The sequence below is a fragment of the Schistocerca cancellata genome, chromosome 12 (assembly GCF_023864275.1).
Source record: "Schistocerca cancellata isolate TAMUIC-IGC-003103 chromosome 12, iqSchCanc2.1, whole genome shotgun sequence".
NCBI lineage: Eukaryota > Metazoa > Arthropoda > Insecta > Orthoptera > Acrididae > Schistocerca > Schistocerca cancellata.
In genome coordinates, this window is record NC_064637.1 from 27,650,859 (window position 1) to 27,678,528 (window position 27,670).

Genomic DNA, 27,670 nt, shown 5'->3' on the forward strand with positions numbered 1-27,670 from the left:
CAGTTGATGGGCAAATAAAAATTGCAGCCTTGTAATGTGAACACCCTGCTGTGAGAAAGGAAAGATTTACTACAGTTTGGAAATAAAATCCTACGTTCTAAGATGAACTTGAAAGAACAATCTTTAAAACACTATAAAGAGACAGTACATACCAATAGAATAACAACTTGTCGCCTTCTTGTTCCCCCCCTTCCCCCCCCCCAGCAACGTTTCCACTCTTGCGGACATCATGCTGCTGGTTGTGTGTCATTTCCACCAAAAGCCCAGTTGATGGGCAAATAAAAATTGCAGCCTTGTAATGTGAACACCCTGCTGTGAGAAAGGAAAGATTTACTACAGTTTGGAAATAAAATCCTACGTTCTAAGCTGAACTTGAAAGAACAATCTTTAAAACACTATAAAGAGACAGTACATACCAATAGAATATCAACTTGTCGTCTTCTTGTGCCCCCCACCACCCCCTCGTTTCCACTCTTGCGGACATCATGCTGCCGGTGGCGTGTCATTTCCACCAAAAGCCCAGTTGATGGGCAAATAAAAATTGCAGCCTTGTAATGTGAACACCCTGCTGTGAGAAAGGAAAGATTTACTACACTTTGGAAATAAAATCCTACGTTCTAAGATGAACTTGAAAGAACAATCTTCAAAACACTATAAAGAGACAGTACATACCAATAGAATAACAACTTGTCGTCTTCTTGTGCCCCCCACCCCCCCCCCTCGTTTCCACTCTTGCGGACATCATGCTGCTGGTGGCGTGTCATTTCCACCAAAAGCCCAGTTGATGGGCAAATAAAAATTGCAGCCTTGTAATGTGAACACCCTGCTGTGAGAAAGGAAAGATTTACTACACTTTGGAAATAAAATCCTCCATTCTAAGATGAACTTGAAAGAACAATCTTTAAAACACTATAAAGAGACAGTACATACCAATAGAATAACAACTTGTTGTCTTCTTGTGCCCCCCACGCCCCCCCTCGTTTCCACTCTTGCGGACATCATGCTGCGGGTGGCGTGTCATTTCCACCAAAAGCCCAGTTGATGGGCAAATAAAAAATGCAGCCTTGTAATGTGGACACCCTGCTGTGAGAAAGGAAAGATTTACTACACTTTGGAAATAAAATCCTACGTTCTAAGATGAACTTGAAAGAACAATCTTTAAAACACTATGAAGAGACAGTACATACCAATAGAATAACAACTTGTCGCCTTCTTGTTCCCCCCCCCCCTCCCCACCCACCGACACGTTTCCACTCTTGCGGACATCATGCTGCTGGTTGTGTGTCATTTCCACCAAAAGCCCAATTGATGGGCAAGTAAAAATTGCAGCCTTGTAATGTGAACACCCTGCTGTGAGAAAGGAAAGATTTACTACACTTTGGAAATAAAATCCTACGTTCTAAGATGAACTTGAAAGAACAATCTTTAAAACACTATAAAGAGACAGTACATACCAATAGAATAACAACTTGTCGCCTTGTTGTTGTTGTCCCCCCCCCCCCCCACTCCCCCCCCCTCCCGCCCCCCCCCACCCCCCCAGCCACGCCCACAGCCACATTTCCACTCTTGCGGACATCATGCTGCTGGTTGTGTGTAATTTCCACCAAAAGCCCAGTTGATGGGCAAATAAAAATTGCAGCCTTGTAATGTGAACACCCTGCTGTGAGAAAGGAAAGATTTACTACACTTTGGAAATAAAATCCTACGTTCTAAGATGAACTTGAAAGAACAATCTTTAAAACACTATAAAGAGACAGTACATACCAATAGAATAACAACTTGTCGTCTTGTTGTGCCCCCCACCCCCCCCCTCGATTCCACTCTTGCGGACATCATGCTGCGGGTGGCGTGTCATTTCCAACAAAAGCCCAGTTGATGGGCAAACAAAAAATACAGCCTTGTAATGTGGACACCCTGCTGTGAGAAAGGAAAGATTTACTACACTTTGGAAATAAAATCCTACGTTCTAAGATGAACTTGAAAGAACAATCTTTAAAACACTATAAAGAGACAGTACATACCAATAGAATAAAAACTTGTCGCCTTCTTGTTCCCCCCCCCCCCCCCCCAAGCCACGTTTCCACTCTTGCGGACATCATGCTGCGGGTGGCGTGTCATTTCCAACAAAAGCTCAGTTGATGGGCAAACAAAAAATACAGCCTTGTAATGTGGACACCCTGCTGTGAGAAAGGAAAGATTTACTACACTTTGGAAATAAAATCCTACGTTCTAAGATGAACTTGAAAGAACAATCTTTAAAACACTATAAAGAGACAGTACATACCAATAGAATAAAAACTTGTCGCCTTCTTGTTCCCCCCCCCCCCCCCCCCCCAAGCCACGTTTCCACTCTTGCGGACATCATGCTGCTGGTAGTGTGTCGTTTCCACCAAAAGTCGAGTTGATGCGCAAATAAAAATTGCAGCCTTGTAATGTGAACACCCTGCTGTGAGAAAGGAAAGATTTACTACAGTTTGGAAATAAAATCCTACGTTCTAAGATGAACTTGAAAGAACAATCTTTAAAACACTATAAAGAGACAGTACATACCAATAGAATAACAACTTGTCGCCTTGTTGTCCCCCCCCCCCCCTCACCCCCCCAGCCGCGTTTCCACTCTTGCGGACATCATGCTGCTGGTTGTGTGTCATTTCCACCAAAAGCCCAGTTGATGGGCAAATAAAAATTGCAGCCTTGTAATGTGAACACCCTGCTGTGAGAAAGGAAAGATTTACTACACTTTGGAAATAAAATCCTCCGTTCTAAGATGAACTTGAAAGAACAATCTTTAAAACACTATAAAGAGACAGTACATACCAATAGAATATCAACTTGTCGTCTTGTTGTGCCCCCCACCCCCCCCTCGATTCCACTCTTGCGGACATCATGCTGCGGGTGGCGTGTCATTTCCAACAAAAGCCCAGTTGATGGGCAAATAAAAAATGCAGCGTTGTAATGTGGACACCCTGCTGTGAGAAAGGAAAGATTTACTACACTTTGGAAATAAAATCCTACGTTCTAAGATGAACTTGAAAGAACAATCTTTAAAACACTATAAAGAGACAGTACATACCAATAGAATAAAAACTTGTCGCCTTCTTGTTCCCCCCCCCCCCCCCCCCAAGCCACGTTTCCACTCTTGCGGGCATCATGCTGCTGGTTGTGTGTCGTTTCCACCAAAAGTCGAGTTGATGCGCAAATAAAAATTGCAGCCTTGTAATGTGAACACCCTGCTGTGAGAATGGAAAGATTTACTACACTTTGGAAATAAAATCCTACGTTCTAAGATGAACTTGAAAGAACAATCTTTAAAACACTATAAACAAACAGTACATACCAATAGAATAACAATTTGTCGCCTTCTTGTCCCTCCCCCCCCCCCCACCCCCCACCACCACCACCCAGCCACGTTTCCACTCTTGCGGACAACATGCTGCTGGTTGTGTGTCGTTTCCACCAAAAGCCCAGTTGATGTCCAAATAAAAATTGCAGCCTTGTAATGTGAACACCCTGCTGTGAGAAAGGAAAGATTTACTACACTTTGGAAATAAAATCCTACGTTCTAAGATGAACTTGAACGAACAATCTTTAAAACACTATAAAGAGACAGTACATACCAATAGAATAACAACTTGTCGTCTTCTTGTTCCCCCCCCCCCCCCCCCCCCCAGCCGCGTTTCCACTCTTGCGGACATCATGCTGCTGGTTGTGTGTCATTTCCACCAAAAGCCCAGTTGATGGGCAAATAAAAATTGCAGCCTTGTAATGTGAACACCCTGCTGTGAGAAAGGAAAGATTTACTACAGTTTGGAAATAAAATCCTACGTTCTAAGATGAACTTGAAAGAACAATCTTTAAAACACTATAAAGAGACAGTACATACCAATAGAATAACAACTTGTCGCCTTCTTGTTCCCCCCCTTCCCCCCCCCCCAGCAACGTTTCCACTCTTGCGGACATCATGCTGCTGGTTGTGTGTCATTTCCACCAAAAGCCCAGTTGATGGGCAAATAAAAATTGCAGCCTTGTAATGTGAACACCCTGCTGTGAGAAAGGAAAGATTTACTACAGTTTGGAAATAAAATCCTACGTTCTAAGATGAACTTGAAAGAACAATCTTTAAAACACTATAAAGAGACAGTACATACCAATAGAATATCAACTTGTCGTATTCTTGTGCCCCCCACCACCCCCTCGTTTCCACTCTTGCGGACATCATGCTGCCGGTGGCGTGTCATTTCCACCAAAAGCCCAGTTGATGGGCAAATAAAAATTGCAGCCTTGTAATGTGAACACCCTGCTGTGAGAAAGGAAAGATTTACTACACTTTGGAAATAAAATCCTACGTTCTAAGATGAACTTGAAAGAACAATCTTCAAAACACTATAAAGAGACAGTACATACCAATAGAATAACAACTTGTCGTCTTCTTGTGCCCCCCACCCCCCCCCCCCCTCGTTTCCACTCTTGCGGACATCATGCTGCTGGTGGCGTGTCATTTCCACCAAAAGCCCAGTTGATGGGCAAATAAAAATTGCAGCCTTGTTATGTGAACACCCTGCTGTGAGAAAGGAATGATTTACTACACTTTGGAAATAAAATCCTCCATTCTAAGATGAACTTGAAAGAACAATCTTTAAAACACTATAAAGAGACAGTACATACCAATAGAATAACAACTTGTTGTCTTCTTGTGCCCCCCACCCCCCCCCTCGTTTCCACTCTTGCGGACATCATGCTGCGGGTGGCGTGTCATTTCCACCAAAAGCCCAGTTGATGGGCAAATAAAAAATGCAGCCTTGTAATGTGGACACCCTGCTGTGAGAAAGGAAAGATTTACTACACTTTGGAAATAAAATCCTACGTTCTAAGATGAACTTGAAAGAACAATCTTTAAAACACTATGAAGAGACAGTACATACCAATAGAATAACAACTTGTCGCCTTCTTGTTCCCCCCCCCCCCCCCTCCCCCCCCCCCCGCCACGTTTCCACTCTTGCGGACATCATGCTGCTGGTTGTGTGTCATTTCCACCAAAAGCCCAATTGATGGGCAAGTAAAAATTGCAGCCTTGTAATGTGAACACCCTGCTGTGAGAAAGGAAAGATTTACTACACTTTGGAAATAAAATCCTACGTTCTAAGATGAACTTGAAAGAACAATCTTTAAAACACTATAAAGAGACAGTACATACCAATAGAATAACAACTTGTCGCCTTGTTGTAGTTGTTCCCCCCCCCCCCCCCCCCCACTCCCCCCCCCTCCCGCCACCCCCCACCCCCCCAGCCACGCCCACAGCCACATTTCCACTCTTGCGGACATCATGCTGCTGGTTGTGTGTAATTTCCACCAAAAGCCCAGTTGATGGGCAAATAAAAATTGCAGCCTTGTAATGTGAACACCCTGCTGTGAGAAAGGAAAGATTTACTACACTTTGGAAATAAAATCCTACGTTCTAAGATGAACTTGAAAGAACAATCTTTAAAACACTATAAAGAGACAGTACATACCAATAGAATAACAACTTGTCGTCTTGTTGTGCCCCCCATTCCCCCCCTCGATTCCACTCTTGCGGACATCATGCTGCGGGTGGCGTGTCATTTCCAACAAAAGCTCAGTTGATGGGCAAACAAAAAATACAGCCTTGTAATGTGGACACCCTGCTGTGAGAAAGGAAAGATTTACTACACTTTGGAAATAAAATCCTACGTTCTAAGATGAACTTGAAAGAACAATCTTTAAAACACTATAAAGAGACAGTACATACCAATAGAATAAAAACTTGTCGCCTTCTTGTTCCCCCCCCCCCCCCCCCCCCAAGCCACGTTTCCACTCTTGCGGATATCATGCTGCTAGTAGTGTGTCGTTTCCACCAAAAGTCGAGTTGATGCGCAAATAAAAATTGCAGCCTTGTAATGTGAACACCCTGCTGTGAGAAAGGAAAGATTTACTACAGTTTGGAAATAAAATCCTACGTTCTAAGATGAACTTGAAAGAACAATCTTTAAAACACTATAAAGAGACAGTACATACCAATAGAATAACAACTTGTCGCCTTGTTGTCCCCCCCCCCCCTCACCCCCCCAGTCACGTTTCCACTCTTGCGGACATCATGCTGCTGGTTGTGTGTCATTTCCACCAAAAGCCCAGTTGATGGGCAAATAAAAATTGCAGCCTTGTAATGTGAACACCCTGCTGTGAGAAAGGAAAGATTTACTACACTTTGGAAATAAAATCCTACGTTCTAAGATGAACTTGAAAGAACATTCTTTAAAACACTATAAAGAGACAGTACATACCAATAGAATATCAACTTGTCGTCTTCTTGTGCCCCCCACCCCCCCCCTCGTTTCCACTCTTGCGGACATCATGCTGCTGGTGGCGTGTCATTTCCACCAAAAGCCCAGTTGATGGGCAAATAAAAATTGCAGCCTTGTAATGTGAACACCCTGCTGTGAGAAAGGAAAGATTTACTACACTTTGGAAATAAAATCCTCCGTTCTAAGATGAACTTGAAAGAACAATCTTTAAAACACTATAAAGAGACAGTACATACCAATAGAATCACAATTTGTCGCCTTCTTGTCCCTTCCCTCCTCCCCCCACCCCCCACCCCCACCACCCAGCCACGTTTCCACTCTTGCGGACATCATGCTGCTGGTTGAGTGTCGTTTCCACCAAAAGCCCAGTTGATGTCCAAATAAAAATTGCAGCTTTGTAATGTGAACACCCTGCTGTGAGAAAGGAAAGATTTACTACACTTTGGAAATAAAATCCTACGTTCTAAGATGAACTTGAACGAACAATCTTTAAAACACTATAAAGAGACAGTACATACCAATAGAATAACAACTTGTCGTCTTCTTGTTCCCCCCCCCCCCCCCCCCCCCCCCCCCCCCCCATCCAGCCACGTTTCCACTCTTGCGGACATCATGCTGCTGGTTGTGTGTCTTTTCCACCAAAAGCCCAGTTGATGGGCAAATAAAAATTGCAGCCTTGTAATGTGAACACCCTGCTGTGAGAAAGGAAAGATTTATTACACTTTGGAAATAAAATCCTACGTTCTAAGATGAACTTGAAAGAACAATCTTTAAAACACTATAAAGAGACAGTACATACCAATAGAATAACAACTTGTCGCCTTCTTGTTCCCCCCCCCCCCCCCCCCCCCCCCCCCCCCCAACAACGTTTCCACTCTTGCGGACATCATACTGCTGGTTGTGTGTCATTTCCACCAAAAGCCCAGTTGATGGGCAAATAAAAATTGCAGCCTTGTAATGTGAACACCCTGCTGTGAGAAAGGAAAGATTTACTACAGTTTGGAAATAAAATCCTACGTTCTAAGATGAACTTGAAAGAACAATCATTAAAACACTATAAAGAGACAGTACATACCAATAGAATAACAACTTGTTGCCTTCTTTCCCCCCCCCCCCCCCCCCCCCCCCCAGCAACGTTTCCACTCTTGCGGACATCATGCTGCTGGTTGTGTGTCATTTCCACCAAAAGCCCAGTTGATGGGCAAATAAAAATTGCAGCCTTGTAATGTGAACACCCTGCTGTGAGAAAGGAAAGATTTACTACAGTTTCGAAATAAAATCCTACGTTCTAAGATGAACTTGAAAGAACAATCTTTAAAACACTATAAAGAGACAGTACATACCAATAGAATATCAACTTGTCGTCTTCTTGTGCCCCCCACCCCCCCCTCGTTTCCACTCTTGCGGACATCATGCTGCCGGTGGCGTGTCATTTCCACCAAAAGCCCAGATGATGGGCAAATAAAAATTGCAGCCTTGTAATGTGAACACCCTGCTGTGAGAAAGGAAAGATTTACTACACTTTGGAAATAAAATCCTACGTTCTAAGATGAACTTGAAAGAACAATCTTCAAAACACTATAAAGAGACAGTACATACCAATAGAATAACAACTTGTCGTCTTCTTGTGCCCCCCACCCCCCCCCTCGTTTCCACTCTTGCGGACATCATGCTGCTGGTGGCGTGTCATTTCCACCAAAAGCCCAGTTGATGGGCAAATAAAAATTGCAGCCTTGTAATGTGAACACCCTGCTGTGAGATAGGAAAGATTTACTACACTTTGGAAATAAAATCCTACGTTCTAAGATGAACTTGAAAGAACAATCTTTAAAAACACTATAAAGAGACTGTACATACCAATAGAATAACAACTTGTCACCTTGTTGTTGTTGTTCCCCCCCCCCCCCCACTCCCCCCCCCTCCCGCCCCCCCCACCCCCCCCCCCCCATCCCCCCAGCCCCGCCCACAGCCACATTTCCACTCTTGCGGACATCATGCTGCTGGTTGTGTGTAATTTCCACCAAAAGCCCAGTTGATGGGCAAATAAAAATTGCAGCCTTGTAATGTGAACACCCTGCTGTGAGAAAGGAAAGATTTACTAAACTTTGGAAATAAAATCCTACGTTCTAAGATGAACTTGAAAGAACAATCTTTAAAACACTATAAAGAGACAGTACATACCAATAGAATAAAAACTTGTCGCCTTCTTGTTCCCCCCCCCCCCCCCCCCCCCCCCAAGCCACGTTTCCACTCTTGCGGACATCATGCTGCTGGTAGTGTGTCGTTTCCACCAAAAGTCGAGTTGATGCGCATATAAAAATTGCAGCCTTGTAATGTGAACACCCTGCTGTGAGAAAGGAAAGATTTACTACAGTTTGGAAATAAAAATCCTACGTTCTAAGATGAACTTGAAAGAACAATCTTTAAAACACTATAAAGAGACAGTACATACCAATAGAATAACAACTTGTCGCCTCGTTGTTCCCCCCACCCCCCCCCCCCCTCGTTTAAACTCTTGCGGACATCATGCTGCGGGTGGCGTGTCATTTCCACCAAAAGCCCAGTTGATGGGCAAATAAAAAATGCAGCCTTGTAATGTGGACACCCTGCTGTGAGAAAGGAAAGATTTACTACACTTTGGAAATAAAATCCTACGTTCTAAGATGAACTTGAACGAACAATCTTTAAAACACTATAAAGAGACAGTACATACCAATAGAATAACAACTTGTCGTCTTCTTGTTCCCCCCCCCCCCCCCCCCCCCCCCCCCCCCCCCCCATCCAGCCACGTTTCCACTCTTGCGGACATCATGCTGCTGGTTGTGTGTCATTTCCACCAAAAGCCCAGTTGATAGGCGAATAAAAAGTGCAGCCTTGTAATGTGAACACCCTGGTGTGAGAAAGGAAAGATTTACTACACTTTGGAAATAAAATCCTCCGTTCTAAGATGAACTTGAAAGAACAATCTTTAAAACACTATAAAGAGACAGTACATACCAATAGAATAACAACTTGTCGTCTTCTTGTTCCCCCCACCCCCCCCCCCCCCTCGTTTAAACTCTTGCGGACATCATGCTGCGGGTGGCGTGTCATTTCCACCAAAAGCCCAGTTGATGGGCAAATAAAAAATGCAGCCTTGTAATGTGGACACCCTGCTGTGAGAAAGGAAAGATTTACTACACTTTGGAAATAAAATCCTACGTTCTAAGATGAACTTGAAAGAACAATCTTTAAAACACTATGAAGAGACAGAACATACCACTAGAATAACAACTTGTCGCCTTCTTTCCCCCCCCCCCCCCCCCCCCCCCCCAGCCACGTTTCCACTCTTGCGGACATCATGCTGCTGGTTGTGTGTCATTTCCACCAAAAGCCCAGTTGATGGGCAAGTAAAAATTGCAGCCTTGTAATGTGAACACCCTGCTGTGAGAAAGGAAAGATTTACTACACTTTGGAAATAAAATCCTACGTTCTAAGATGAACTTGAAAGAACAATCTTTAAAACACTATAAAGAGACAGTACATACCAATAGAATAACAACTTGTCGCCTTGTTGTTGTTGTTCCCCCCCCCCCACTCCCCCCCCCCCTCCCCCCCCCCCCCCCCCCCATTCCCCCCGCCCGCAGCCACATTTCCACTCTTGCGGACATCATGCTGCTGGTTGTGTGTAATTTCCACCAAAAGCCCAGTTGATGGGCAAATAAAAATTGCAGCCTTGTAATGTGAACACCCTGCTGTGAGAAAGGAAAGATTTACTACACTTTGGAAATAAAATCCTACGTTCTAAGATGAACTTGAAAGAACAATCTTTAAAACGCTATAAAGAGACAGTACATACCAATAGAATAACAACTTGTCGCCTTGTTGTCCCCCCCCCCCTCCCCCCCCCAGCCACGTTTCCACTCTTGCGGACATCATGCTGCTGGTTGTGTGTCATTTCCACCAAAAGCCCAGTTGATGGGCAAATAAAAATTGCAGCCTTGTAATGTGAACACCCTGCTGTGAGAAAGGAAAGATTTACTACACTTTGGAAATAAAATCCTACGTTCTAAGATGAACTTGAAAGAACAATCTTTAAAACACTATAAAGAGACAGTACATACCAATAGAATATCAACTTGTCGTCTTCTTGTGCCCCCCACCCCCCCGTCGTTTCCACTCTTGCGGACATCATGCTGCTGGTGGCGTGTCATTTCCACCAAAAGCCCAGTTGATGGGCAAATAAAAATTGCAGCCTTGTAATGTGAACACCCTGCTGTGGAAAGGAAAGATTTACTACACTTTGGAAATAAAATCCTCCGTTCTAAGATGAACTTGAAAGAACAATCTTTAAAACACTATAAAGAGACAGTACATACCAATAGAATAACAATTTGTCGCCTTCTTGTCCCTTCCCTCCCCCCCCCACCCCCACCCCCACCACCCAGCCACGTTTCCACTCTTGCGGACATCATGCTGCTGGTTGAGTGTCGTTTCCACCAAAAGCCCAGTTGATGTCCAAATAAAAATTGCAGCCTTGTAATGTGAACACCCTGCTGTGAGAGATTTACTACACTTTGGAAATAAAATCCTCCGTTCTAAGATGAACTTGAAAGAACAATCTTTAAAACACTATAAAGAGACAGTACATACCAATAGAATAACAACTTGTCGTCTTCTTGTTCCCCCCACCCCCCCCCCCCTCGTTTCCACTCTTGCGGACATCATGCTGCGGGTGGCGTGTCATTTCCACCAAAAGCCCAGTTGATGGGCAAATAAAAAATGCAGCCTTGTAATGTGGACACCCTGCTGTGAGAAAGGAAAGATTTACTACACTTTGGAAATAAAATCCTACGTTCTAAGATGAACTTGAAAGAACAATCTTTAAAACACTATGAAGAGACAGTACATACCAATAGAATAACAACTTGTCGCCTTCTTGTTCCCCCCCCCCCCCCCCCCCCCCAGCCACGTTTCCACTCTTGCGGACATCATGCTGCTGGTTGTGTGTCATTTCCACCAAAAGCCCAGTTGATGGGCAAGTAAAAATTGCAGCCTTGTAATGTGAACACCCTGCTGTGAGAAAGGAAAGATTTACTACACTTTGGAAATAAAATCCTACGTTCTAAGATGAACTTGAAAGAACAATCTTTAAAACACTATAAAGAGACAGTACATACCAATAGAATAAAAACTTGTCGCTTTCTTGTTCCCCCCCCCCCCCCCCCCCCCCCCCCCCCAGCCACGTTTGCACTCTTGCGGACATCATGCTGCTGGTAGTGTGTCGTTTCCACCAAAAGTCGAGTTGATGCGCAAATAAAAATTGCAGCCTTGTAATGTGAACACCCTGCTGTGAGAAAGGAAAGATTTACTACAGTTTGGAAATAAAATCCTACGTTCTAAGATGAACTTGAAAGAATAATCTTTAAAACACTATAAAGAGACAGTACATACCAATAGAATAACAACTTGTCGCCTTGTTGTCCCCCCCCCCCCTCCCCCCCCCAGCCACGTTTCCACTCTTGCGGACATCATGCTGCTGGTTGTGTGTCATTTCCACCAAAAGCCCAGTTGATGGGCAAATAAAAATTGCTGCCTTGTAATGTGAACACCCTGCTGTGAGAAAGGAAAGATTTACTACACTTTGGAAATAAAATCCTACGTTCTAAGATGAACTTGAAAGAACAATCTTTAAAACACTATAAAGAGACAGTACATACCAATAGAATATCAACTTGTCGTCTTCTTGTGCCCCCCACCCCCCCCTCGTTTCCACTCTTGCGGACATCATGCTGCTGGTGGCGTGTCATTTCCACCAAAAGCCCAGTTGATGGGCAAATAAAAATTGCAGCCTTGTAATGTGAACACCCTGCTGTGAGAAAGGAAAGATTTACTACACTTTGGAAATAAAATCCTCCGTTCTAAGATGAACTTGAAAGAACAATCTTTAAAACACTATAAAGAGACAGTACATACCAATAGAATAACAATTTGTCGCCTTCTTGTCCCTTCCCCCCCCCCCCACCCCCCCCCACCCCCCACCCCCACCACCCAGCCACGTTTCCAATCTTGCGGACATCATGCTGCTGGTTGTGTGTCGTTTCCACCAAAAGCCCAGTTGATGTCCAAATAAAAATTGCAGCCTTGTAATGTGAACACCCTGCTGTGAGAAAGGAAAGATTTACTTCACTTTGGAAATAAAATCCTACGTTCTAAGATGAACTTGAACGAACAATCTTTAAAACACTATAAAGAGACAGTACATACCAATAGAATAACAACTTGTCGTCTTCTTGTTCCCCCCCCCCCACCCCCCCCCCCCCCACCACGTTTCTACTCTTGCGGACATCATGCTGCTGGTTGTGTGTCATTTCCACCAAAAGCCCAGTTGATGGGCAAATAAAAATGGCAGCCTTGTAATGTGGACACCCTGCTGTGAGAAAGGAAAGATTTACTACACTTTGGAAATAAAATCCTACGTTCTAAGATGAACTTGAAAGAACAATCTTTAAAACACTATAAAGAGACAGTACATACCAATAGAATAACAACTTGTCGCCTTCTTGTTCCGCCCCCCCCCCCCCCCCCCCAGCCGCGTTTCCACTCTTGCGGACATCATGCTGCTGGTTGTGTGTCATTTCCACCAAAAGCCCAGTTGATGGGCAAATAAAAATTGCAGCCTTGTAATGTGAACACCCTGCTGTGAGAAAGGAAAGATTTACTACACTTTGGAAATAAAATCCTACGTTCTAAGATGAACTTGAAAGAACAATCTTTAAAACACTATAAAGAGACAGTACATACCAATAGAATATCAACTTGTCGTCTTCTTGTGCCCCCCACCCCCCCCTCGTTTCCACTCTTGCGGACATCATGCTGCTGGTGGCGTGTCATTTCCACCAAAAGCCCAGTTGATGGGCAAATAAAAATTGCAGCCTTGTAATGTGAACACCCTGCTGTGAGAAAGGAAAGATTTACTACACTTTGGAAATAAAATCCTCCGTTCTAAGATGAACTTGAAAGAACAATCTTTAAAACACTATAAAGAGACAGTACATACCAATAGAATAACAACTTGTCGTCTTCTTGTGCCCCCCACCCCCCCCCCCTCGTTTCCACTCTTGCGGACATCATGCTGCGGGTGGCGTGTCATTTCCACCAAAAGCCCAGTTGATGGGCAAATAAAAAATGCAGCCTTGTAATGTGGACACCCTGCTGTGAGAAAGGAAAGATTTACTACACTTTGGAAATAAAATCCTACGTTCTAAGATGAACTTGAAAGAACAATCTTTAAAACACTATAAAGAGACAGTACATACCAATAGAATAACAACTTGTCGCCTTGTTGTTGTTGTTCCCCCCCCCCCCACTCCCCCCCCCCTCCCCCCGCCCGCAGCCACATTTCCACTCTTGCGGACATCATGCTGCTGGTTGTGTGTAATTTCCACCAAAAGCCCAGTTGATGGGCAAATAAAAATTGCAGCCTTGTAATGTGAACACCCTGCTGTGAGAAAGGAAAGATTTACTACACTTTGGAAATAAAATCCTACGTTCTAAGATGAACTTAAAAGAACAATCTTTAAAACGCTATAAAGAGACAGCACATACCAATAGAATAACAACTTGTCGTCTTGTTGTGCCCCCCACCCCCCCCTCGATTCCACTCTTGCGGACATCATGCTGCGGGTGGCGTGTCATTTCCAACAAAAGCCCAGTTGATGGGCAAATAAAAAATACTGCCTTGTAATGTGGACACCCTGCTGTGAGAAAGGAAACATTTACAACACTTTGGAAATAAAATCCTACGTTCCAAGATGAACTTGAAAGAACAATCTTTAAAACACTATAAAGAGACAGTACATACCAATAGAATAAAAACTTGTCGCCTTCTTGTTCCCCCCCCCCCCCCCCCCCCCCCCCCACCAAGCCACGTTTGCACTCTTGCGGACATCATGCTGCTGGTAGTGTGTCGTTTCCACCAAAAGTCGAGTTGATGCGCAAATAAAAATTGCAGCCTTGTAATGTGAACACCCTGCTGTGAGAAAGGAAAGATTTACTACAGTTTGGAAATAAAATCCTACGTTCTAAGATGAACTTGAAAGAATAATCTTTAAAACACTATAAAGAGACAGTACATACCAATAGAATAACAACTTGTCGCCTTGTTGTCCCCCCCCCCCCCCTCCCCCCCCCCAGCCACGTTCCACTCTTGCGGACATCATGCTGCTGGTTGTGTGTCATTTCCACCAAAAGCCCAGTTGATGGGCAAATAAAAATTGCAGCCTTGTAATGTGAACACCCTGCTGTGAGAAAGGAAAGATTTACTACACTTTGGAAATAAAATCCTACGTTCTAAGATGAACTTGAAAGAACAATCTTTAAAACACTATAAAGAGACAGTACATACCAAGAGAATAACAACTTGTCGCCTTCTTGTTCCCCCCCCCCCCCTCACCCCAGCCACGTTTCCACTCTTGCGGACATCATGCTGCTGGTTGTGTGTCATTTCCACCAAAAGCCCAGTTGATGGGCAAATAAAAAGTGCAGCCTTGTAATGTGAACACCCTGCTGTGAGAAAGGAAAGATTTACTACAGTTTGGAAATAAAATCCTACGTTCTAAGATGAACTTGAAAGAACAATCTTTAAAACACTATAAAGAGACAGTACATACCAATAGAATAACTACTTGTCGCCTCCTTGTCCCCCTCCCCAGCCACGTTTCCACTCTTGCGGACATCATGCTGCTGGTTGTGTGTAATTTCCACCAAAAGGCCAGTTGATGGGCAAATAAAAATTGCAGCCTTGTAATGTGAACACCCTGCTGTGAGAAAGGAAAGATTTACTAAACTTTGGAAATAAAATCCTACGTTCTAAGATGAACTTGAAAGAACAATCTTTAAAACACTATAAAGAGACAGTACATACCAATAGAATAAAAACTTGTCGCCTTCTTGTTCCCCCCCCCCCCCCCCCCCCCCCCCAAGCCACGTTTCCACTCTTGCGGACATCATGCTGCTGGTAGTGTGTCGTTTCCACCAAAAGTCGAGTTGATGCGCATATAAATATTGCAGCCTTGTAATGTGTACACCCTGCTGTGAGAAAGGAAAGATTTACTACACTTTGGAAATAAAATCCTCCGTTCTAAGATGAACTTGAAAGAACAATCTTTAAAACACTATAAAGAGACAGTACATACCAATAGAATAACAATTTGTCGCCATCTTGTCCCTTCCCTCCCCCCCCCACCCCCCACCCCCACCACCCAGCCACGTTTCCACTCTTGCGGACATCATGCTGCTGGTTGAGTGTCGTTTCCACCAAAAGCCCAGTTGATGTCCAAATAAAAATTGCAGCCTTGTAATGAGAACACCCTGCTGTGACAAAGGAAAGATTTACTACACTTTGGAAATAAAATCCTACGTTCTAAGATGAACTTGAACGAACAATCTTTAAAACACTATAAAGAGACAGTACATACCAATAGAATAACAACTTGTCGCCTTCTTGTTCCCCCCCCCCCACCCCCCCAACAGCCACGTTTCCACTCTTGCGGACATCATGCTGCTGGTTGTGTGTCATTTCCACCAAAAGCCCAGTTGATGGGCGAATAAAAAGTGCAGCCTTGTAATGTGAACACCCTGGTGTGAGAAATGAAAGATTTACTACACTTTGGAAATAAAATCCTCCGTTCTAAGATGAACTTGAAAGAACAATCTTTAAAACACTATAAAGAGACAGTACATACCAATAGAATAACAACTTGTCGTCTTCTTGTTCCCCCCACCCCCCCCCCCCCTCGTTTAAACTCTTGCGGACATCATGCTGCGGGTGGCGTGTCATTTCCACCAAAAGCCCAGTTGATGGGCAAATAAAAAATGCAGCCTTGTAATGTGGACACCCTGCTGTGAGAAAGGAAAGATTTACTACACTTTGGAAATAAAATCCTACGTTCTAAGATGAACTTGAAAGAACAATCTTTAAAACACTATGTAGAGACAGAACATACCACTAGAATAACAACTTGTCGCCTTCTTCCCCCCCCCCCCCCCCCCCCCAGCCACGTTTCCACTGTTGCGGACATCATGCTGCTGGTTGTGTGTCATTTCCACCAAAAGCCCAGTTGATGGGCAAATAAAAATGGCAGCCTTGTAATGTGAACACCCTGCTGTGAGAAAGGAAAGATTTACTACACTTTGGAAATAAAATCCTACGTTCTAAGATGAACTTGAAAGAACAATCTTTAAAACACTATAAAGAGACAGTACATACCAATAGAATATCAACTTGTTGTCTTCTTGTGCCCCCCACCCCCCCCTCGTTTCCACTCTTGCGGTCATCATGCTGCTGGTGGCGTGTCATTTCCACCAAAAGCCCAGTTGATGGGCAAATAAAAATTGCAGCCTTGTAATGTGTACACCCTGCTGTGAGAAAGGAAAGATTTACTACACTTTGGAAATAAAATCCTCCGTTCTAAGATGAACTTGAAAGAACAATCTTTAAAACACTATAAAGAGACAGTACATACCAATAGAATAACAATTTGTCGCCATCTTGTCCCTTCCCTCCCCCCCCACCCCCCACCCCCACCACCCAGCCACGTTTCCACTCTTGCGGACATCATGCTGCTGGTTGAGTGTCGTTTCCACCAAAAGCCCAGTTGATGTCCAAATAAAAATTGCAGCCTTGTAATGTGAACACCCTGCTGTGACAAAGGAAAGATTTACTACACTTTGGAAATAAAATCCTACGTTCTAAGATGAACTTGAACGAACAATCTTTAAAACACTATAAAGAGACAGTACATACCAATAGAATAACAACTTGTCGTCTTCTTGTTCCCCCCCCCCCCCCCCCCCCCCCCTCCAGCCACGTTTCTACTCTTGCGGACATCATGCTGCTGGTTGTGTGTCATTTCCACCAAAAGCCCAGTTGATGGGCGAATAAAAAGTGCAGCCTTGTAATGTGAACACCCTGGTGTGAGAAAGGAAAGATTTACTACACTTTGGAAATAAAATCCTCCGTTCTAAGATGAACTTGAAAGAACAATCTTTAAAACACTATAAAGAGACAGTACATACCAATAGAATAATAACTTGTCGTCTTCTTGTTCCCCCCACCCCCCCCCCCCTCGTTTAAACTCTTGCAGACATCATGCTGCGGGTGGCGTGTCATTTCCACCAAAAGCCCAGTTGATGGGCAAATAAAAAATGCAGCCTTGTAATGTGGACACCCTGCTGTGAGAAAGGAAAGATTTACTACACTTTGGAAATAAAATCCTACGTTCTAAGATGAACTTGAAAGAACAATCTTTAAAACACTATGAAGAGACAGAACATACCACTAGAATAACAACTTGTCGCCTTCTTTCCCCCCCCCCCCCCCCCCCCCCCCCAGCCACGTTTCCACTCTTGCGGACATCATGCTGCTCTGGTTGTGTGTCATTTCCACCAAAAGCCCAGTTGATGGGCAAGTAAAAATTGCAGCCTTGTAATGTGAACACCCTGCTGTGAGAAAGGAAAGATTTACTACACTTTGGAAATAAAATCCTACGTTCTAAGATGCACTTGAAAGAACAATCTTTAAAACACTATAAAGAGACAGTACATACCAATAGTATAACAACTTGTCGCCTTGTTGTTGTTGTTCCCCCCCCCCCCCCCCCCCACTCCCCCCGCCCGCAGCCACATTTCCACTCTTGCGGACATCATGCTGCTGGTTGTGTGTAATTTCCACCAAAAGCCCAGTTGATGGGCAGATAAAAATTGCAGCCTTGTAATGTGAACACCCTGCTGTGAGAAAGGAAAGATTTACTACACTTTGGAAATAAAATCCTACGTTCTAAGATGAACTTGAAAGAGCAATCTTTAAAACGCTATAAAGAGACAGTACATACCAATAGAATAACAACTTGTCGTCTTGTTGTGCCCCCCACCCCCCCCTCGATTCCACCCTTGCGGACATCATGCTGCGGGTGGCGTGTCATTTCCAACAAAAGCCCAGTTGATGGGCAAATAAAAAATACAGCCTTGTAATGTGGACACCCTGCTGTGAGAAAGGAAACATTTACTACACTTTGGAAATAAAATCCTACGTTCCAAGATGAACTTGAAAGAACAATCTTTAAAACACTATAAAGAGACAGTACATACCAATAGAATAAAAACTTGTCGCCTTCTTGTTCCCCCCCCCCCCCCCCCCCCCAAGCCACGTTTCCACTCTTGCGGACATCATGCTGCTGGTAGTGTGTCGTTTCCACCAAAAGTCGAGTTGATGCGCAAATAAAAATTGCAGCCTTGTAATGTGAACACCCTGCTGTGAGAAAGGAAAGATTTACTACAGTTTGGAAATAAAATCCTACGTTCTAAGATGAACTTGAAAGAATAATCTTTAAAACACTATAAAGAGACAGTACATACCAATAGAATAACAACTTGTCGCCTTGTTGTCCCCCCCCCCCCTCCCCCCCCCCAGCCACGTTTCCACTCTTGCGGACATCATGCTGCTGGTTGTGTGTCATTTCCACCAAAAGCCCAGTTGATGGGCAAATAAAAATTGCAGCCCTGTAATGTGAACACCCTGCCGTGAGAAAGGAAAGATTTACTACACTTTGGAAATAAAATCCTACGTTCTAAGATGAACTTGAAAGAACAATCTTTAAAACACTATAAAGAGACAGTACATACCAATAGAATATCAACTTGTCGTCTTCTTGTGCCCCCCACCCCCCCCTCGTTTCCACTCTTGCGGACATCATGCTGCTGGTGGCGTGTCATTTCCACCAAAAGCCCAGTTGATGGGCAAATAAAAATTGCAGCCTTGTAATGTGAACACCCTGCTGTGAGAAAGGAAAGATTTACTACACTTTGGAAATAAAATCCTCCGTTCTAAGATGAACTTGAAAGAACAATCTTTAAAACACTATAAAGAGACAGTACATACCAATAGAATAACAATTTGTCGCCTTCTTGTCCCTTCCCTCCCCCCCCCACCCCCCACCCCCACCACCCAGCCACGTTTCCACTCTTGCGGACATCATGCTGCTGGTTGAGTGTCGTTTCCACCAAAAGCCCAGTTGATGTCCAAATAAAAATTGCAGCCTTGTAATGTGAACACCCTGCTGTGACAAAGGAAAGATTTACTACACTTTGGAAATAAAATCCTACGTTCTAAGATGAACTTGAACGAACAATCTTTAAAACACTATAAAGAGACAGTACATACCAATAGAATAACAACTTGTCGTCTTCTTTCCCCCCCCCCCCCCCCCTCCAGCCACGTTTCTACTCTTGCGGACATCATGCTGCTGGTTGTGTGTCATTTCCAACATAAGCCCAGTTGATGGGCAAATAAAAAGTGCAGCCTTGTAATGTGAACACCCTGGTGTGAGAAAGGAATGATTTACTACACTTTGGAAATAAAATCCTCCGTTCTAAGATGAACTTGAAAGAACAATCTTTAAAACACTATAAAGAGACAGTACATACCAATAGAATAACAACTTGTCGTCTTCTTGTTCCCCCCACCCCCCCCCCCTCGTTTCCACTCTTGCGGACATCATGCTGCGGGTGGCGTGTCATTTCCACCAAAAGCCCAGTTGATGGGCAAATAAAAAATGCAGCCTTGTAATGTGGACACCCTGCTGTGAGAAAGGAAAGATTTACTACACTTTGGAAATAAAATCCTACGTTCTAAGATGAACTTGAAAGAACAATCTTTAAAACACTATGAAGAGACTGTACATACCAATAGAATAACAACTTGTCGCCTTCTTGTTCCCCCCCCCCCCCCCCGCCCCAGCCACGTTGCCACTCTTGCGGACATCATGCTGCTGGTTGTGTGTCATTTCCACCAAAAGCCCAGTTGATGGGCAAGTAAAAATTGCAGCCTTGTAATGTGAACACCCTGCTGTGAGAAAGGAAAGATTTACTACACTTTGGAAATAAAATCCTACGTTCTAAGATGAACTTAAAAGAACAATCTTTAAAACGCTATAAAGAGACAGTACATACCAATAGAATAACAACTTGTCGTCTTGTTGTGCCCCCCACCCCCCCCTCGATTCCACTCTTGCGGACATCATGCTGCGGGTGGCGTGTCATTTCCAACAAAAGCCCAGTTGATGGGCAAATAAAAAATACAGCCTTGTAATGTGGACACCCTGCTGTGAGAAAGGAAACATTTACTACACTTTGGAAATAAAATCCTACGTTCCAAGATGAACTTGAAAGAACAATCTTTAAAACACTATAAAGAGACAGTACATACCAATAGAATAAAAACTTGTCGCCTTCTTGTCCCCCCCCCCCCCCCCCCCCCAAGCCACGTTTGCACTCTTGCGGACATCATGCTGCTGGTAGTGTGTCGTTTCCACCAAAAGTCGAGTTGATGCGCAAATAAAAATTGCAGCCTTGTAATGTGAACACCCTGCTGTGAGAAAGGAAAGATTTACTACAGTTTGGAAATAAAATCCTACGTTCTAAGATGAACTTGAAAGAATAATCTTTAAAACACTATAAAGAGACAGTACATACCAATAGAATAACAACTTGTCGCCTTGTTGTCCCCCCCCCCCCCTCCCCCCCCCCAGCCACGTTTCCACTCTTGCGGACATCATGCTGCTGGTTGTGTGTCATTTCCACCAAAAGCCCAGTTGATGGGCAAATAAAAATTGCAGCCTTGTAATGTGAACACCCTGCTGTGAGAAAGGAAAGATTTACTACACTTTGGAAATAAAATCCTACGTTCTAAGATGAACTTGAAAGAACAATCTTTAAAAAACTATAAAGAGACAGTACATACCAATAGAATATCAACTTGTCGTCTTCTTGTGCCCCCCACCCTCCCTCGTTTCCACTCTTGCGGACATCATGCTGCTGGTGGCGTGTCATTTCCACCAAAAGCCCAGTTGATGGGCAAATAAAAATTGCAGCCTTGTAATGTGAACACCCTGCTGTGAGAAAGGAAAGATTTACTACACTTTGGAAATAAAATCCTCCGTTCTAAGATGAACTTGAAAGAACAATCTTTAAGACACTATAAAGAGACAGTACATACCAATAGAATAACAATTTGTCGCCTTCTTGTCCCTTCCCCCCCCCCCACCCCCCACCCCCCACCCCCACCACCCAGCCACGTTTCCAATCTTGCGGACATCATGCTGCTGGTTGTGTGTCGTTTCCACGAAAAGCCCAGTTGATGTCCAAATAAAAATTGCAGCCTTGTAATGTGAACACCCTGCTGTGAGAAAGGAAAGATTTACTACACTTTGGAAATAAAATCCTACGTTCTAAGATGAACTTGAACGAACAATCTTTAAAACACTATAAAGAGACAGTACATACCAATAGAATAACAACTTGTCGTCTTCTTGTTCCCCCCCCCCACCCCCCCCCCACCACGTTTCTACTCTTGCGGACATCATGCTGCTGGTTGTGTGTCATTTCCACCAAAAGCCCAGTTGATGGGCAAATAAAAATGGCAGCCTTGTAATGTGGACACCCTGCTGTGAGAAAGGAAAGATTTACTACACTTTGGAAATAAAATCCTACGTTCTAAGATGAACTTGAAAGAACAATCTTTAAAACACTATAAAGAGACAGTACATACCAATAGAATAACAACTTGTCGCCTTCTTGTTCCGCCCCCCCCCCCCCCCCCCCGCGTTTCCACTCTTGCGGACATCATGCTGCTGGTTGTGTGTCATTTCCACCAAAAGCCCAGTTGATGGGCAAATAAAAAGTGCAGCCTTGTAATGTGAACACTCTGCTGTGAGAAAGGAAAGATTTACTACACTTTGGAAATAAAATCCTACGTTCTAAGATGAACTTGAAAGAACAATCTTTAAAACACTATAAAGAGACAGTACATACCAATAGAATAACAACTTGTCGCCTTCTTGTTCCCCCCCCCCCACAGCCACGTTTCCACTCTTGCGGACATCATGCTGCTGGTTGTGTGTCATTTCCACCAAAAGCCCAGTTGATGGGCAAATAAAAATTGCAGCCTTGTAATGTGAACACCCTGCTGTGAGAAAGGAAAGATTTACTACACTTTGGAAATAAAATCCTACGTTCTAAGATGAACTTGAAAGAACAATCTTTAAAACACTATAAAGAGACAGTACATACCAATAGAATAACAACTTGTCGCCTTCTTGTCCCACCCCCCCCCCCCCCCCCCCCCCCCCCCCCCCCAGGCCGCGTTTCCACTCTTGCGAACATCATGCTGTTGGTTGTGTGTCATTTCCACCAAAAGCCCAGTTGATGGGCAAATAAAAATTGCAGCCTTGTAATGTGATCACCCTGCATTGAGAAAGGATAGATTTACTACACTTTGGAAATAAAATCCTACGTTCTAAGATGAACTTGAAAGAACAATCTTTAAAACACTATAAAGACACAGTACATACCAATATAATAACAACTTGTTGCCTTCCTGTTCCGCCCCCTCCCCCTTTGCCACGTTTCCACTCTTGCGGACATCATGCTGCTGGTTGTGTGTCATTTCCACCAAAAGCCCAGTTGATGGGCAAATAAAAATTGCAGCCTTGTAATGTGAACACCCTGCTGTGAGAAAGGAAAGATTTACTACACTTTGGAAATAAAATCCTACGTTCTAAGATGAACTTGAAAGAACAATCTTTAAAACACTATAAAGAGACAGTACATACCAATAGAATATCAACTTGTCGTCTTCTTGTGCCCCCCACCCCCCCTTCGTTTCCACTCTTGCGGACATCATGCTGCTGGTGGCGTGTCATTTCCACCAAAAGCCCAGTTGATGGGCAAATAAAAATTGCAGCCTTGTAATGTGAACACCCTGCTGTGAGAAAGGAAAGATTTACTACACTTTGGAAATAAAATCCTCCGTTCTAAGATGAACTTGAAAGAACAATCTTTAAAACACTATAAAGAGACAGTACATACCAATAGAATAACAACTTGTCGTCTTCTTGTGCCCCCCACCCCCCCCCCCCTCGTTTCCACTCTTGCGGACATCATGCTGCGGGTGGCGTGTCATTTCCACCAAAAGCCCAGTTGATGGGCAAATAAAAATTGCAGCCTTGTAATGTGGACACCCTGCTGTGAGAAAGGAAAGATTTACTACACTTTGGAAATAATATCCTACGTTCTAAGATGAACTTGAAAGAACAATCTTTAAAACACTATAAAGAGACAGTACATACCAATAGAATAACAACTTGTCGCCTTCTTGTACCCCCCCCCCCACAGCCACGTTTCCACTCTTGCGGACAACATGCTGCTGGTTGTGTGTCATTTCCACCAAAAGCCCAGTTGATGGGCAAATAAAAATTGCAGCCTTGTAATGTGAACACCCTGCTGTGAGAAAGGAAAGATTTACTACACTTTGGAAATAAAATCCTACGTTCTAAGATGAACTTGAAAGAACAATCTTTAAAACACTATAAAGAGACAGTACATACCAATAGAATAACAACTTGTCGCCTTCTTGTCCCACCCCCCCCCCCGCCCCCACCCCCAACCACATTTCCACTCTTGCGAACATCATGCTGCTGGTTGTGTGTCATTTCCACCAAAAGCCCAGTTGATGGGCAAATAAAAATTGCAGCCTTGTAATGTGATCACCCTGCTGTGAGAAAGGATAGATTTACTACACTTTGGAAATAAAATCCTACGTTCTAAGATGAACTTGAAAGAACAATCTTTAAAACACTATAAAGACACAGTACATACCAATATAATAACAACTTGTTGCCTTCTTGTTCCCCCCCCCCCCCCCCCCCCCCCCCCTTTGCCACGTTTCCACTCTTGCGGACATCATGCTGCTGGTTGTGTGTCATTTCCACCAAAAGCCCAGTTGATGGGCAAATAAAAATTGCAGCCTTGTAATGTGAACCCCCTGCTGTGAGAAAGGAAAGATTTACTACACTTTGGAAATAAAATCCTACGTTCTAAGATGAACTTGAAAGAACAATCTTTAAAACACTATAAAGAGACAGTACATACCAAGAGAATAACAACTTGTCGCCTTCTTGTTCCCCCCCCCCCCCCCTCACCCCAGCCACGTTTCCACTCTTGCGGACATCATGCTGCTGGTTGTGTGTCATTTCCACCAAAAGCCCAGTTGATGGGCAAATAAAAAGTGCAGCCTTGTAATTTGAACACCCTGCTGTGAGAAAGGAAAGATTTACTACACTTTGGAAATAAAATCCTACGTTCTAAGATGAACTTGAAAGAACAATCTTTAAAACACTATAAAGAGACAGTACATACCAATAGAATAACTACTTGTCGCCTTCTTGTCCCCCTCCCCAGCCACGTTTCCACTCTTGCGGACATCATGCTGCTGGTTGTGTGTCATTTCCACCAAAAGCCCTGTTGATGGGCAAATAAAAATTGCAGCCTTGTAATGTGAACACCCTGCTGTGAGAAAGGAAAGATTTACTACAATTTGGAAATAAAATCCTACGTTCTAAGATGAACTTGAAAGAACAATCTTTAAAACACTATAAAGAGACAGTACATACCAATAGAATAACAACTTGTCGCCTTCTTGTTCCCCCCCCCCCCCCCCCCCCCCCCCCACCACCACCCAGCCGCGTTTCCACTCTTGCGGACATCATGCTGCTGGTTGTGTGTCATTTCCACCAAAAGCCCAGTTGATGGGCAAATAAAAATTGCAGCCTTGTAATGTGAACACCCTGCTGTGAGAAAGGAAAGATTTACTACACTTTGGAAATAAAATCCTATGTTCTAAGATGAACTTGAAAGAACAATCTTTAAAACACTATAAAGAGACAGTACATACCAATAGAATAACAACTTGTCGCCTTCTTGTTCCCCCCCCCCCAGCCATGTTTCCTCTCTTGCGGACATCATGCTGCTGGTTGTGTGTCATTTCCACCAAAAGCCCAGTTGAAGGGCAAATAAAAATTGCAGCCTTGTAATGTGAACACCCTGTTGTGAGAAAGGAAAGATTTACTACACTTTGGAAATAAAATCCTACGTTCTAAGATGAACTTGAAAGAACAATCTTTAAAACACTATAAAGAGACAGTACATACCAATAGAATAACAACTTGTCGTCTTCTTGTGCCCCCCACCCCCCCCTGGTTTCCACTCTTGCGGACATCATGCTGCTGGTGGCGTGTCATTTCCACCAAAAGCCCAGTTGATGGGCAAATAAAAATTGCAGCCTTGTAATGTGAACACCCTGCTGTGAGAAAGGAAAGATTTACTACACTTAGGAAATAAAATCCTACGTTCTAAGATGAACTTGAAAGAACAATCTTTAAAACACTATAAAGAGACAGTACATACCAATAGAATATCAACTTGTCGTCTTCTTGTGCCCCCCACCCCCCCCCTCGTTTCCACTCTTGCGGACATCATGCTGCTGGTGGCGTGTCATTTCCACCAAAAGCCCAGTTGATGGGCAAATAAAAATTGCAGCCTTGTAATGTGAACACCCTGCTGTGAGAAAGGAAAGATTTACTACACTTTGGAAATAAAATCCTACGTTCTAAGATGAACTTGAAAGAACAATCTTTAAAACACTATAAAAAGACAGTACATACCAATAGAATAACAACTTGTCGTCTTCTTGTGCCCCCCACCCCCCCCTCGTTTCCACTCTTGCGGACATCATGCTGCTGGTTGTGTGTCATTTCCACCAAAAGCCCAGTTGATGGGCAAATAAAAATATCAGCATTGTAATGTGAACACCCTGCTGTGAGAAAGGAAAGATTTATTACACTTTGGAAATAAAATCCTACGTTCTAAGATGAACTTGAAAGAACAATCTTTAAAACACTATAAAGACACAGTACATACCAATATAATAACAACTTGTCGCCTTCTTGTTCCCCCCCCCCCCCCCCCCCCAGGCGCGTTTCCACTCTTGCGGACATCATGCTGCTGGTTGTGTGTCATTACCACCAAAAGCCCAGTTGATGGGCAAATAAAAATTGCAGCCTTGTTATGTGAACACCCTGCTGTGAGAAAGGAAAGATTTACTACACTTTGGAAATAAAATCCTACGTTCTAAGATGAACTTGAAAGAACAATCTTTAAAACACTATAAAAAGACAGTACATACCAATAGAATAACAACTTGTCGTCTTCTTGTGCCCCCCACCCCCACCTCGTTTCCACTCTTGCGGACATCATGCTGCTGGTTGTGTGTCATTTCCACCAAAAGCCCAGTTGATGGGCAAATAAAAATTGCAGCCTTGTAATGTGAACACCCTGCTGTGAGAAAGGAAAGATTTACTACACTTTGGAAATAAAATCCTATGTTCTAAGATGAACTTGAAAGAACAATCTTTAAAACACTATAAAGAGACAGTACATACCAATAGAATAACAACTTGTCGCCTTCTTGTTCCCCCCCCCCCCCCCCCCCCCTCCCCCAGCCCTGTTTCCTCTCTTGCGGACATCATGCTGCTGGTTGTGTGTCATTTCCACCAAAAGCCCAGTTGATGGGCAAATAAAAATTGCAGCCTTGTAATGTGAACACCCTGTTGTGAGAAAGGAAAGATTTACTACACTTTGGAAATAAAATCCTACGTTCTAAGATGAACTTGAAAGAACAATCTTTAAAACACTATAAAGAGACAGTACATACCAATAGAATAACAACTTGTCGTCTTCTTGTGCCCCCCACCCCCCCCTGGTTTCCACTCTTGCGGACATCATGCTGCTGGTGGCGTGTCATTTCCACCAAAAGCCCAGTTGATGGGCAAATAAAAATTGCAGCCTTGTAATGTGAACACCCTGCTGTGAGAAAGGAAAGATTTACTACACTTTGGAAATAAATTCCTACGTTCTAAGATGAACTTGAAAGAACAATCTTTAAAACACTATAAAGAGACAGTACATACCAATAGAATATCAACTTGTCGTCTTCTTGTGCCCCCCATCCCCCCCTCGTTTCCACTCTTGCGGACATCATGCTGCTGGTGGCGTGTCATTTCCACCAAAAGCCCAGTTGATGGGCAAATAAAAATTGCAGCCTTGTAATGTGAACACCCTGCTGTGAGAAAAGAAAGATTTACTACACTTTGGAAATAAAATACTACGTTCTAAGATGACCTTGAAAGAACAATCTTTAAAACACTATAAAGAGACAGTACATACCAATAGAATAACAACTTGTCGTCTTCTTGTGCACCCCACCCCCCCCTCGTTTCCACTCTTGCGGACATCATGCTGCTGGTGGCGTGTCATTTCCACCAAAAGATGTTGGTGGGCAAATAAAAATTGCAGCCTTGTAATGTGAACACCCTGCTGTGAGAAAGGAAAGATTTACTACACTTTGGAAATAAAATCCTACGTTCTAAGATGAACTTGAAAGAACAATCTTTAAAACACTATAAAGCGACAGTACA